Source organism: Podarcis pityusensis (genome assembly GCF_964106645.2).
Source record: "Podarcis pityusensis genome assembly, chromosome: Z".
NCBI lineage: Eukaryota > Metazoa > Chordata > Lepidosauria > Squamata > Lacertidae > Podarcis > Podarcis pityusensis.
Window position 1 is genome coordinate 18,460,446 of NC_138044.1, and position 11,670 is coordinate 18,472,115.

The 11,670-nt window shown below is 44.5% G+C and overlaps 1 protein-coding gene across 7 annotated transcripts in view; it reads left to right on the top strand.

Moving 5' to 3' along the window:
- The first annotated feature begins 7,160 nt into the window (after positions 1–7,160).
- SEC16A (SEC16 homolog A, endoplasmic reticulum export factor) overlaps positions 7,161–11,670 on the top strand; it is a 40,602-nt gene continuing 36,092 nt past the window's right edge. For 5 of the 7 annotated variants that reach the window (XM_080989693.1, XM_080989699.1, XM_080989697.1 and 2 more), the window contains exon 1: positions 8,029–8,177. The gene's annotated coding sequence lies outside the window, so the exon portion shown is untranslated. Of the gene's footprint in view, positions 7,263–8,028; positions 8,178–11,670 lie in introns of those variants that run through there. The other 2 variants (XM_080989695.1, XM_080989694.1) reach the window with 2 other exon arrangements.

Genomic DNA, 11,670 nt, shown 5'->3' on the forward strand with positions numbered 1-11,670 from the left:
TTAGCCATTTTGTTTTCGCCTACCTCTTAGCAAATCATCACAACTTGTAAGGTGGCAGTTAGGCATTGGATCCGTTGGATTGTGGGGAGGAGAGGTGCGGCCATCACCTGCCCCTCCAGGAACTGGGTATTCCGTTAAAGGAATTTGGGGGTCCTGGATCTCGTCCGAAGTCCGCTTGAGGGACCAGGACCACAGGAACCCCGGGGTGAGCTTAGGTTGGTCCTCATCAACCTTGCTCCCTCGTTTGGTTTACCCCATTGGATGATCACCCTGAGAGGTGGAGTCAGTTATAGTGGGGAGTCAATGCCTAAGTCAATACCACTCACGTGATTGTATTTCAATAAAATTGTGGCCAAAATTTGCCCCAAAACTTAAACTAATATAAGTGTCCATGTGTATTTATTTTGGGGGTGGGTCTGGGGCCTCGAGATGCAATCACACATCATGTCCAGGGGCACAGCCTGCACCAAAAAAAACCTAAAATCCATGGCTTCCTGGCAACTCCATGGCCCAAAAACGTGGTTTTGAAGCACGGATCCTCAAGGATCGTCACACTTTTTGCAATGAGCCACCCCAAACTGACCGTCAAATCACACATCATAGCCAGGGGCACAGCCTGCACCACAAAAAACTCTGATCCACGGCTTCCTGGTCATACCATGGCCCAAAAACGTGGTTTTGATGTATGGATCCTCAAGGATCGTCACACTTTTTGCAATGAGCCACCCCAAACTCACTGTCAAATGACACATCATGTCCAGGAGAACAGCCTGCACCACACAAAACTCGGATCCACGGCTTCCTGACCACTCCATGGCCCAAAAACGTGGTTTTGAAGCATGGGTCGTCACGGATCCTCACGCTTTTTCCATTGGGCCAACCCAAACTCATCATCAAATCACACATCATGTCCAGGGGCACAGCCTGCACCAAACAAAACTAAAATCCATGGCTTCCTGGCAACTCCATGGCTCAAAAGCGTGGTTTTGAAGCACGGATCGTCATGGATCCTCACGCTTTTTGCATTGGGCCAACCCAAACTCACCATCAAATCACACATCATGTCAAGGGGCACAGCCTGCACCACAAAAAACTCGGATCCACGGCTTCCTGGTCATACCATGGCCAAAAAACGTGGTTTGGAAGCACAGATCCTCATAGATTCTCACACTTTTTGCATTGGGCCAACCCACACTCACTGTCAAATCACACATCATGTCCAGGGGCACAGCCTACACCACAAAAAACTTGGATCCAGGGCTTCCTGGTCATATCATGGCCCAAAAACGTGGTTTTGAAGCATGGATCCTCATGGATCGTCACACTTTTTGCATTGGGCCAACCCAAACTCACTGTTTTTTGTGGTGCAGGCTCCCTCTGAATTGGAGGGACTAGCTCCGCGCGAAACGGGTCTTCTCCGCTACGGCGAAGCGGGGACCCTTTCAAAAATCACAGGCAGATGAAGCCTGTGACCATGGGACTCGGCGGGCACCCTTAGCGCCCCCCCAACCCGCAAAGGAACCCACTAACGGGCTCCGAAGTGAAGAGGGGGAAGTGGCGCGATGCTGTGAGTCAACTGCTATTTCCGTGGAGCGAAGCCGCACAGCTGTTGCCGGAGAGCGCTGCCTTTTTCCTGGGACAAATTGGCTTCTAAAATAAGCACCCGTGAGTACTTAAACTTTGAACAATTGGACTTTAAATAAGGACTTGCGAACAGAAAGGAATTGGACTTAAAAATTTTACTTCAATTTGGTACTGAAACGGGAAGGTCTAAACAGGAAGTCAGCCTTCCGTTTCTTTGTAGACAGGATAAAGCAAAGACAACGTAAACTAGAGCTCAGAAAATCACCTCTAAAGGATTGGCTTTCATCATTTAAAATTGTTGAACCCCCCTTCGGTAGCAGGAGATGAAGGGGGATCTTTTCTGGACTGTTTAAACCTGCAGAAGTGACTTTAAAGTAAAGTAACTTTCCACCATCCTGATCCTGGAGCGGGGTGTCAGGACTGACGTTTGAAGCTCATTGACCAGAAACAAGCGCTTTTGACAGATAGCTAAAAGAAGAGGAACATAGCGATTCCATTGTTCCCTTTCGCACCTTAAAGGAACAAATATTGACAAAATATCTGAAAAAAGGAAACTCTGTTGCTAGACTTGTCTTCAAAAGAAAGATTAAACAGAAGTTTTCCCCCTAGAGGGAGACTGTGAAACTGTAACCAACTCCTGGGAGCTGGCACCTGTTACAGATTACAATCGTGGGAATAGACATCTGACCTTCAGGACAATGTATTCAGAAGCTCTGTTGTGTGCTTTCTATAAAAAAAATGCCCTACTGGAACAGTTACATGAGAAGACGAATTTGATGGCCAATTCAATTAGAAATTTTGAACAGGCAGTGGGAAAATATGTGGAGCCCACCCAGGAATTAAATCAGGAGTGTGTCTTGACAGAACAGGCCCTACAGGAATATGAGCTTTCGGATTTGACAAATGAACTTGGAAAAAGCCAGATTTGGAAAGAAAAAGTTTGGTTTGGTTTGGAAATGGGGGGTTGGATAGACCCTCCTATGAAATTGGACTTTTCAAGTCTGGCAATGGGCCGTGAGATGTTTGGGATTGTGGGGGCTCTTAATTTTGGAGGGATTCTGAAACATGTTTTTAAATACCACATGAAATTTAGTGTTGATTATGGAAAAGGAAAAAACAGCTATAAATATGAAGAAGAGCCGCGGAAGGGACATGGAAGGGACTTAAGGGCCTCGGATACAAGATTACCAGGTTAATGCGCCAGATTGATGGGATAATAAGGACTGACAAAGCCCGGGACCAGGAGGAAGGGACGCTGGATGAAGATTGGATTTGTTTTCGTTTCTTTTTTTCACTACTAGGACTGTTTTATAAAATTGATGAGTGTTAGAAAAATGTTGGAATGAAATTACTTGGCTTTAGTAAAAATGTTTAAAGAATTATGCAAGAATATTATGGTTATGAGAAGTTGGTAAAAATAAGATTTAAGTTTTAAGTCTCAAGGTTTTTTTTATAGTAAGATAAGAAAATAGTTTAAGGTAATGTAATGTAATGACAGAATATTATGAAATATGGAAAGGATTTGCTGTGACAATTAACAAACAGGATACAAGGAAGGGGAGGAGGAGGAGGTCAAGGAAAGAGGGTAATGAAAGTTGAGGAGTTGAGAATAATGGATTTGTTTTTAAATGTTCTTAAATGTTTGTGGTGTATTTTTGTTTTTTGTTGTTTGTCTTTTTCTTTCCTATTTTGAATTTGTATATGTATGGTTGGAAGTGGTTTGCTTTTCTCTTTTTCTACTTTGTTTTTCTTTTGTAACCTCAAAAAAAAAATTTCCCCCCAATAAATATCATTAAAAAAGAAAAGAAAAAAAAAGAAAAGAAAGAAATGGAGGCAGTGAGAGATTTAACTTTCTTGGGCTCCATGATCACCGCAGATGGTGACAGCAGTAACGAAGTTAAAAGACGCCTGCTCCTTGGGAGAAAGGCGATGGCAAACCTAGACAGCATCTTAAAAAGCAGAGACATCACCTTACCAACAAAGGTCCATATAGTTAAAGCCATGGTTTTCCCAGTAGTGATGTATGGAAGTGAAAGCTGGACCATAAAGAAGGCTGATCGCCAAAGAATTGATGCTTTTTTTTTTTTTAATGATATTTATTAAGAATTTTAGAATTACGAAAAGAAAAACAAAGAGAAAGAGAGAGAGAAAAAACAAAAGAAAAACAAACCACAATCGAACAATACAAATTGATAAAAATCAAAATAAAAAAATAACACAACACAATCAAAAAACAAAAATATGCCACAAACATTTAAAAACAAATCCAATATTCTCAAATCCTTAACTGTCATTACCTTCTTTCTTTGACCTCCTCACTCCTCCCTTTTTTTGTATCCTAGTTGTTAATTGTCACAGCAAATCCTTTCCATATTTCATAATGTTCTGTCATTACATTACCTTAATCTATTTTAATCTTATCTTACTATAAAAGACCTTAAAACTTAAAACTTAGATCTTATTTATACCAATTTCTCCTAACCATAATATTCTTACATAATTCTTTAAACATTTTTGCTAAAGCCAGATAATTTCATTCCAACATTTTTCTAACGTTCATCAATTTTATAAAACAATCCTAATTTAAAAAAAAAAATTTTTTTCTTCCCATCTTCATCCAGCGTCTCTTCCTCCTGGTCCCGGGTTTTGTCAGTCCTTTCTATCCCATCAATCTAGCGCATTAACCTGGTAATCTTATGTCCGAGGCCCTTAAATCCCTTCCATGTCCCATCCGCAGTTCTCCTTCATATTTATACCTGTACTTTACTTTGTCTCCTGCTCCTTTCACTCGTGGGAACTCCGACTTAACAGTGTTTTTGACCCTTCTCGACAAATCAGCCCCTTTTCCATAGTCCACACTAAACTCCATGTGATATTTAAAAACATGTTTCAAAGTCCCTCCAGAATTAAGAGACCCCACAACCCCAAACATCTCACGGCCCATTGCCAGACTTGAGAAGTCCAAACATCCCTGCATAGGGGGGTCTATCCAACCCTCCATTTCCAAGCCAAACCAAACTTTATCTTTCCAAATCTGGCTTTTTCCAAGTTCATTTGTCAAATCCAAAAACCCACGATCCTGCTGGGCCACAGCTCCCTCCATCTCTGGCGCCCAAGGTTCAGCAACATCCTCTTCCCTCATCTGTTCTGTCAGAGCACACTCCTGATTTGATTCCTGGGTGGGCTCTATATAGTTTCCCACTACCTGTCCAAGATTTCTGATCGCAACAGTCATCAAGTCCGTCTTCTCATGTAGCTGTTCCAGTAGGGCACTTGTTTTACAGAAAGCACGCAGCAGAGCTTCTGAATACATTGTTCTGCAAGGTCAGAAGTCTATTCCCATGATCGTAATCTGTTGCAGCTGCAAGCTCCCCGGTTCAAAATTAGTAACAGTTTCACAGGCTCCCTCTAGGGGAAGAGCTTCTATTTATTTTTTTCTTTTAAGGGCAGATCTAACAACAATGTTTCCTTTTTCAGATATTTTGTCAATATTTGTTCCTTTAAAATACGAAGGGGAACAATGGAATCACTATGTTTCTCTTCTTTTAACTATCTGTCAAAGACGTTGGTCTCTGGTCAATGAGCTTCGAAGAACATCAGTCCTGACACCCCGCTCCAGGATCAAGACGGTGGAAAGTTACTTTACGTTACACTCTTTTATGCAGGTTTAAACAGTCCGGAAAAAATCCCCCCTCTTCTCCTGCTTCCGAAGGGGGTTCAGCAATTTTAAATGATGAAAGTTAATCCTTTACAGGTGATTTTCTGAACTCTAGTTTGCCATGTCTTTGCTTTAATCTATCTACAAGAAACGGAAGGCTGACTTCCTGTTTAGACCTTCCCGTTTCAGTGCCAAATTGAGGTAGATTTCTTAGTCCAATTTTCCTTTCTACTCACAAATCCTTATTTGAAGTCCAATTGTCCAAAATTTAAGTACTCACGGGTAGTTGTTTTAAAAGCCAATTTGTCCCAGGAAAAAGGCAGCGCTCTCCGGCAACGGCTGTGCGGCTTCGCTCCACGGAAGAAGCAGTTGACTCTCAGCACCGCGCCACTTCCCCCTCTTCACTCCGGAGCCCGTTAGTGGGTTCCTTTGCTGGTTGGGGGGGCACTAAAGGTGCCCGCCGAGTCCCATGGTCACAGGCTTCATCCGCCTGTGATTTTTGAAAGGGTCCCCGCTTCGCCGTAGCGGGAAAGACCCGTTTCCCGTGGAGCTGGTCCCTCCAGATCAGAGGGAGTCCGCCATTACCGATGGCGCCACCCCGGAAGTCCCGATGCTTTTGAATTATGGTGCTGCAGGAGACTCTTGAGAGTCCCATGGACTGCAAGAAGATCAAACGTATCCATTCTTAAGGAAATCAGCCCTGAGTGCTCACTGGAAGGACAGATCGTGAAGCTCAGGCTCCAATACTTCGGCCACCTCATGAGAAGAGAAGACTCCCTGGAAAAGTCCCTGATGTTGGGAAAGATTGAGGGCACAAGGAGAAAAGGACGACAGAGGACGAGATGGTTGGACAGTGTTCTCGAAGCTACAAACATGAGTCTGACCAAACTGCGGGAGGCAGTGGAAGACAGAAGTGCCTGGCGTGCTCTGGTCCATGTGGTCACGAAGAGTCGGACACGACTAAACGACTAAACAACAACAACAACATGGCCAGGAACCCGTGGATGCGTGATTTTTGTGGTGGATGCTGTGCCCATGGCCATGATGTTTGATCTGATGGTGACTTTGGCCTGATCTAGTGCAAAAATCATGAGGATCCATGTTTTTTAACCATGTTTTTGCGCCCCTGTGAAACAGTGGATGTGTGATTTTTTTGATGCTGTCTACAGAGTAAGACATGGTCTACAGTATCATGGTGATTTTATTTAATTTGAATGAAAAAATCATATGAATTCATGAGGATCCGTCTAGATCCACCTTTTACCTTTTTCCATCAAGAACTATACAACTTTTAGAAGATATCTGAAGGCAGCCTTGTATAGGGAAGCTTTCATATTTAATGTTTTGTTATGCTTTTATATTTGCTGGAAACCGCTCAGAGTGGCTGGGGCAACACAGTCAGATGGGCGGGGTACAAATAATAAATTATTATTATTATTATTATTATTATTATTATTCAGTGTGGATGCAGATGCAGATTTGGTTAGCATTTTAGCACAAATGGCTTGAGCCTCCACCCTGACCTTCAAAATATTTCCAGGCATCTTCTTCATGTAAATTAAATTTGGGTTGCAAAACATTTTGCAGAGAATTCTGCGAAGAATTTAAAACTAAATAAAAAGAAAGTGTTTGTAATAAAGTGGGGGGGGGGGGAATGAGCGTCCTTCCCTCCGGGTCTCACAAGCTCAAGAAATGCGTGTAGGCGAGGGAACTCTGTGCATGCTCAGAGGCACGGTGGGGCTCTTAGCCAGCCTACTCCACGCACTAAAGATCCCGAGCTGAAAAGCCGGGAAATGATTTCGGCTCTTTCCACCTCCTCCCGCCGGAGAGTTCCGAACTTCCTTAAAGGGATCGCCGTGGCCTCTCCTTTAACTGACTCATTGATTGGGGGCAGAGGACGGAAACGCCGAGCAACGAATTACTGACGGCGGACGAAACCGTAGAGCTAAGAAAATAAGGAGCAGCATGCCCACCCTTCAATTCCTGTTTCCTCCCACCGGAACACAAACACAGATGACAGGTAGGCGCTCTGATCCCAACTTCTATGGATCGATTCCTCCGATTCTAACCCACCCAAGAAAGGGCACCTGTACGTTGTTAGTATACCTCTGTCTCGGGAGATCATGAAGGCGTGTGCTTTTGGGAGTTTAAGATAAGCTGTTAAGCTGTTGGAAGGTTACAGCGCCTTATGTGGCTGTAGAGACTGATATGGGAGAGAGATGTTTTGTTGCATCTGGGACAGATGAAGGCACCCGGTTTCGCTGTTACAGCTGCACCATGGCGATTCTTCTCTCTGTGCTCCTCCTAGCAGTCATTCCTCCTCTGAGCACTGCTGTGGATCCAGGCACTGTGATCATCTGCAAGGGATTCACGCACGGCGAGATTGATGTTGCCAACCTTCATGTCACGTTTGCAGACATCTTTGTAATGTACATAGCGATTCTCCCCTCGAAAGAATCCTGGGAACTGTAGTTCACCACCCCTCAGAGCTACAGTTTTAGCACTTTTAAGCAAGCTGCAATTCCCACGATCCTTTGCGGGGTGGATTGGAAATATGATTTAAATGCAAGGCATTTCAGGCAGCCAAAGTTTCCAGTCCTCGTGGCTCTTAGGGAGCAAAAGGGGCGCGGAGTAAAAAAAAGAAAGAAAAACCTTCGCAAGTGAACTCGGAAGTGAAATCGTGCACGAGTCTATTGTTATCCCTTTTCGTAAGTCTACATGCATCTCTACCTTGTGTAGGAGCCGGCCAAAGCGGGGGGCGGGGGGCCGTGATGGCGTCACACGCATGGTTAGGGGCGTACGTGACACGTCTGCGCTGCCGGATGTTCCAAGATGGCGGCGGCGCTTGCTGCTTTTGCTTCTGCCTGCCTGTCACCGAGGCACCGTTAAAGCCGGTTGGCGCTGCTTGTGCTACTGCTGAACGAGCGGTAAGCAGGTGAGTCCCCCCGGGGGTGTCGGGGGCGTAGGAAGGAGAGGGCGGAGTAGGCCGGTGCGGGGATAAAGGTGGAGCCTCCAGGCTCAGCGGCAGTCTATCTGGCAGGCCCTTCCTTTCTCCCACCCTCTCTTCTATCCGTCGCATGCTATTGTGGTGAAGGAGAAGGTTATAAGGATGAGGATGCGGCGGTCGCGGGTGGGCTTTCTTCACGAGAAATAAATCAGCCTCTCAAGGCGAGGTTGTGACTTCTCTTGCATGCACGCAGGAGGGGCCCAAGTTCGGCCCCCACTCGTGCTAAGTTAAATATGCTGGCATTCTTGTTTAATTCAGCCCTTCTATTCATAACCACGAGGACCCGAAAATTATTCTAAGGGGAGGATGTAGCTCAGTGGTTAGAGCCTGTGATTTGCAAGGACAGGCTCCTATGGTGAGGCTAGGAACGTCCTGTGAGTCTGAGGCTCTCCAGTGCTGCTGCCGCTCCATGTTGACAGTGCTGAGCTACATGAGTCAAGTGATGTGACTAGGTAGAAGGTAGATTGGGAAAGGCTTCAGATCACCAGGTAGAACAGTTGCTTTGCATGTAGAAGGTCACAGGTTCAATACCTAGTGGCAATTCAAGGTAGGCCTGGGAAGGACCCACCTATTTCTGAAACCCCAAACTGTATTACAGCAAGTCGCTTCAAGACACCCATGAGTGTGAGAAGCTATATATAACTTAGAACAGGCTAACCAAAGTTAACTAAGTGGTTTGGGAAAGTTTAAAAGGATTTTCACCTGAAGTCTAAAAGAATATAAACTTGGCCTGACATGAACCTTATAGGAACACTGGGAACTGAGTCAGACCCTTGATCTTTCTAACTCAGTATTGTCTACACTGATTGGCAGTAGCTATTCTCCAGGGTTTCATGTTCAGAGGCCATTCCTAACCCTATGTGGAGATGCCAGGAACTGAACCTGGCATAAGGCAGGTGTTCTACCACTGAGCCACAGCCTGTCAAGATTTTGACTTCTGCTGCAGGCACCCTCCCCCTTAATAGATAGCTGTGGACTCTGAAGAAGGATATCTGAACATAACTGTGAGATCTGATTTGCACCACTAAGGAAATTTTTGCACAGGAAGTATATGGAAATGTCCTGCCAAACACTTGGCCAACTGCGTCAGACCAACACAGCTACCTACCTGAAACTTGTGCAACTCGTACTCTTTCCAGTGAGAGATGGCATCACCTGTTGAGTTTCTGCTCATCATCCTACAGGGGGGAAAAACAGGTGCTGAGAAAAAGGGAGCCAATCCAGGAGTGCAGTGTAAAAACATCAGGACTGCTTTGTTGGTCTATATCTTAATCCCACATTCTGAGTCACTCAAAACAATTATTGGCAGTGATAAAAAGGGTGTTTGCCTGTGAGTGTGGTTAAGAGTTGCGGGAGGGGGGGGGGCGTGTTATAGAGTAGTGGATCTCCCTTGCAGACAGAAGGTAAGGTTGGGAGAAGCTCCTATTTGAAATCCTGGAGATTGGTTTAGTGTTCAGATGAGGTGAATAGACAGGTAGCATATTCAGTTTGCCTGGGAATTTCTAGCTGCCTTTTCTTTGAGCCAGGAAGCATCCCAGCCTTTTACAACTTGTGGTTAATAACAGCCCTGATTTTGCTTAAAGGGAGATTTTTGGATGAGTTGGCCTGAAGCCAAGGCCTGAAAGTCCAAACGCTCATTTCTAAAATCTCACATTTCTCGACTTCATTCACTATCACAGCCCCACACAGCTAACCAAATGAATTGGTCCAATTAAAGGATATCTCCTGAATCTGATTTGACCTTTGCAACTGTGATTTCCTTGCAGCTTGTGCACTGGGTTTAATTCAAGTATGACACTGGATGAAGTGTTTAACATGTGTTGTAAAGAATAAAATCTTATTTTCTTCAATCAAAAAAGCAAGTCTTTGAAAGCTTTGTAAATATTGCTTTAAAACTTTGTGTGTTTTAAGGCGGTGCGCGTGCACACACACACACACACACACCAAAAAGCAAACAAACATGGATGTTGTGAACTCCATAAATACAGGAAGGTGTTGCTTTTAAAAGCCAAAACTAAATCTAGTGGCCTTTCCTGAAGGCATCTGCATCTGCATTGTACTTTATGCAATGGTGCCTTACAAATAGGGTAGTATGTTCCATGAAATCCAGAGCCCACCCCCACCCCCGATGGCAGCCCAGACTCTACCTGAAGGCATCCTCCCCTCCCCTCCCCTCAATTATTGGTTCCATCGTTCCAGCTTCTCTTGCTGTCAAGAAGCTTCTTCTGACATTGGACTGGATTTTCTCTCTTCCTAGAACTTAAACCCATTACTTCTAAGTAATTTAGTCCTGCCCTCTATGACAGCAGGGAAGAAGTCATTTCCCCCTTCTATATAATGGCCCTTCAGGGGTTTAAAGAGCACTGTAATTCCGTCTAACAATCTTTTCTTCTGTTGAGTAAACATTCCAAGTTCCTCAAAACTTATTTTTCCATGCTGTTGACTATTTCTCTTATTTAGAAATCTTAAAGGAAGTGAGTGCCAAAAACTGGACCTGGAACTTCAGATCAAGCCTAAGTAGGGCAGAATAAAGTGGAGCTCATCATGTCCAGTGTAGATCAATTGCAGTCATAGACTCATAGAGGAAGGAGCCCTGAGGATCATAGTCAGAACCTCTGCAATGCAGGAATATACAGCTGTCCCATATGGGGATTGGACCTGCAACCTTTGTGTTACCAGCACCACGCTCTAAGTGACTGAGCTATCCAGGCCAGAATCCTTTCCATCTGCACTGCCGCCAAGTCATACTGTACGTGGGCATTTGATCCACATGTAGTCCCTCCTCCCCACTCAGAACTCTTGATTTGGCACTCTGAATGTCTTGGAGTTTGTATTGGAGAAGCTTATCAGAAAGGGTGATGCTATTCTGCCTTTCTTGGAAGATTGTTCAGAGCTGGAGAAATTCCAAGCTCATCTTCAGACACCCCTGTGACTCCCATCAAGATCCACTGATCCCATTCTTTTTCATTTTAAAAATGGAGGGAATTTTGCCTTTCTCTTTGGTTGGAAGGGTTGCCCGTTTTGTTGTGTGCATACCTGTTTGAGGGTGGGGGAGTTCTAAGCAATATCCATTTTTTCTTCTCTGAAATAGGCATTTTGCAGTGATCACAACAACTTCTTAGCTTTCCAGAAAGACTGGGGCTCCCTTGCTTTGGGGTTCTAGGAACACGTAATAGTGCAGTGCATTTCAGATGAAAGATTTTGGTTCTGATCTAAAACCTCAGGGCAGCCATGAAAGTAAGCCTAGGAAAGCCCACTGTCATGTTTGCTAGCTTTCCAGGCTTCACATGCCAAGATTAGTTGTTTGGTACAACACTGTGGCCTAAAATGAGAGGAAGAAAGCAAGGCTTTTCTAAAGTGGGGGAGCATTGTTGTTGTTCAAGCACAATTGAAGCAACCATGATCAGGGATGCTGTGTGTG